The sequence below is a fragment of the Apus apus genome, chromosome 2, assembly GCF_020740795.1.
Source record: "Apus apus isolate bApuApu2 chromosome 2, bApuApu2.pri.cur, whole genome shotgun sequence".
In the NCBI taxonomy this organism is placed as follows: Eukaryota; Metazoa; Chordata; class Aves; order Apodiformes; family Apodidae; genus Apus; species Apus apus.
Genome location: NC_067283.1, coordinates 86,551,227 through 86,554,163, shown reverse-complemented (window position 1 = coordinate 86,554,163; position 2,937 = coordinate 86,551,227).

Genomic DNA, 2,937 nt, shown 5'->3' with positions numbered 1-2,937 from the left:
GTACAGTAGTGCTCAATTCTCTTTAAAGACAGTTTTTATAAAAATAATTATAGATCAAATCTTTCTGAAAATGTTCACATGCAAAACCTGCCAAATTTACAAGTAAATGCATATCCTGTACATTTCTTACGTTATGCTTTATGTGTGGCAGTGATAGATAAATACATCCAAGGTTAATGACCTTTGTTAAACATCAGTACAATGGCAATGCATTGGCTCAGTTACAGTTAAATCTGTGAACAGCCATTATGTTAATGGAATCATTAAAGCTCTGTTTGTTGAAATGTTACTTGAAAAGCTGTTTCACAAAGCTCTTCATATTGTGGGAATGAGACAGAGCCTGAAAATACTCATCCTCAGACATAAAGGGCTGGCAAGGAAATAATGCAAAAAAAATATCAGAACTCTGTTTACTTCTGAAGGTCTAGATTCAATGTTATTAAATGACAGCAAAAACCTACGGGGTGTTTCACTGGAAAGTTCAAATTAAGCATAAACATATTTCCAAATTGGGGATTTTTTTTTTCTTTTATTCAGTCCAGTGTTTGATTCCCTACCAATATAACCTGGTGCTGATACTTCCATTCTGTCCCCTAATTTATGTCAACTACTTCAGCAGTTTAATTATTATTTTTTTAAAAACCTGCAGTTATGATGCCATTACAGTGTAGCGCGTATATAATCATATATAATCATAATACTCCAACCTGCCACCTCTGTGTGCAAAAATCTTGACTGCTTGTCTTTAGAGGTACACAAAAGCTGATCACAGAAATGAGTGTTTGTTTTTGACATCTCCTACAGAATCATAAAATGGCTTGGGTTGAAAGGAGCCTTTAAAGGTCATCTAGTCCAACCTCCTTGCAGTGAGCAGGAACATCTTCAGCAGGATCAGGTTGCTTATAGCCTTGTTTAACCTGAACATGAATGTTTCCAGGGATGGGGCACCTACCACCTCTCTGGGCAACCTGTTCCAATGTTTCACTACCATCATTGTAAAAAATGTCTTCTTTATATCTAGTGTAAATCTTCCCTTTTTCAGTTTAGAACCCTTCTCTTATCATTACAGTCCCTGCTAACACATTTGTCCCCATCTTTCATATAGGCCCCCCTTAAGTACTGAAAAGCCACAGTAAGCTCCTCCCCAGAGCCTTCTCTTCTCCAGGCTGAACAACCCCAGTTCTCTCAGTCTTTCTCCATAGGAGATGTGTTTTTTTCTCTCTGATCATTTTTGTGGCCCTCCTTTGGGCCCACTCCGACAGGTCCATGTCTTCCTACTCCTGAAAACTTTAGAGCTGGATGCTAGTAAACCCAATGGGGTTTTACCAGGGCAGTGTAGAAGGAAGAATCACCTTCCTCAACGTGCTGGCCGTACTGCTTTTGGTGCAGCCCAAGATATGGCTGGCTTTCTGGGCAGGGAGTGCACATTGACACGGCCAGGGATGCATTCAATCCCTTCATCCCTCAGCCTGTATTGATACTGGGGATTGCCCAACCCAGGTATATGACATTACACTTGGTCTTGTTGAACTTAATGAAGTTCACATGGGTCCAACCAATTCCTTATTCTCTGAACAGTCCACCCATCAAACCCATATCTCTTCAGCTTAGAGAGAAGGATGTTTTAAGATACTGTGTCAAAGGTCTTACAGAAGCTCTAGTAGATGATATCCATCTCACTTTCTTTATCCACTGAGCTAGTCACTCCATCACAGAAGGCCACCAGCTTGGTCAGGCAGGACTTGCACTTGCTGAAGCTATACTGACTGTCTTGAATCTTCTCCCTGTCCTTCATGTGCTTTTAGCATAGCTTCTAGGAGGATTTGTTCCATGATCTTCCCAGGCACAGAAGTGGGGCTGACAAGTTAGTAGTTTCCAGGGTCCTCCTTTCTATCCTTTCTAAAAATGGGTGCAATGTTTCTCTTTTTCCAGGCACTAGAGATTTCACCTGACTGCCATGACTTTCCAAACAGGCTGAAAGTTCCTTTCAGCCTTTCCAAAGGCTGAAAGTTTAACAGCAATATAAAATGTTACGTACACTTAAGCTAAATTGTGTTCATTATGAGACACCACAACCTCAGCTATGCAGCTTCTTTGCTCTCTGTGGTTGTTAGAGGTGAATAGCCAATGGCAAAATTTGACCCATTAGTTCACGCTCTGTAAAATCCGTATCTGTGTTTATAATATATGTGTGCTTACTTTTCTTTTTTTAATGCCTCTATAGTGTTGCATTAATGCTAGGTACTTCTAGGAGTACAGGATAACCTGATATTTGCAACAATATACTGTATTCAGAAAACACAGAAGTGATGAGTCAGGGCAACAGTCAATCAATATTGTACATTTTTGTTTCTAACATCATAGCCATTCTTCACTTATTCATCTGTACTTCTTTCAATGCTTATCTTATGCTCCCAAATTATTTAATTTTTCCATAGTACAAAATTAATAGAAAAACACTGGTATCATTAATTGGATATAAACTCAATATAAAACTAAACCAGAAGTAATATTCTTGTCTTTTTTTTTTTTTTTTTTAAAGCCTCACTGGAATGGTACAAAAACTGCAAAGGAACAAAACACTATTAAATCCTTATGTACATTTAAACTATGAGATCCTCTTTTTCTCAGAAGCACTGGATTGGAAAACCAAAAGCCCCAGCATCTTCAACAGATAATATTTTCACCACACAGCAAAAGGTAGAGGAGAGAGAAATGTAGAGCTGACATGGTACAAGGCAGTTCTGAGCAAACACATACTGCTCATTGCTGTCAGAAAGTTTCCATGCCTACTTCCCATCAGTGCTTATTAGTGTGGTTAAAGAGCCGTGTTGAAATGACTATGTAACTTCCAGATCTAGTGTTAGCTAGTGCATATTTAGGTCTAGCATCTGCAGTATCTCTGATGTTGATGAATACACAGATATTCAGCTTTTG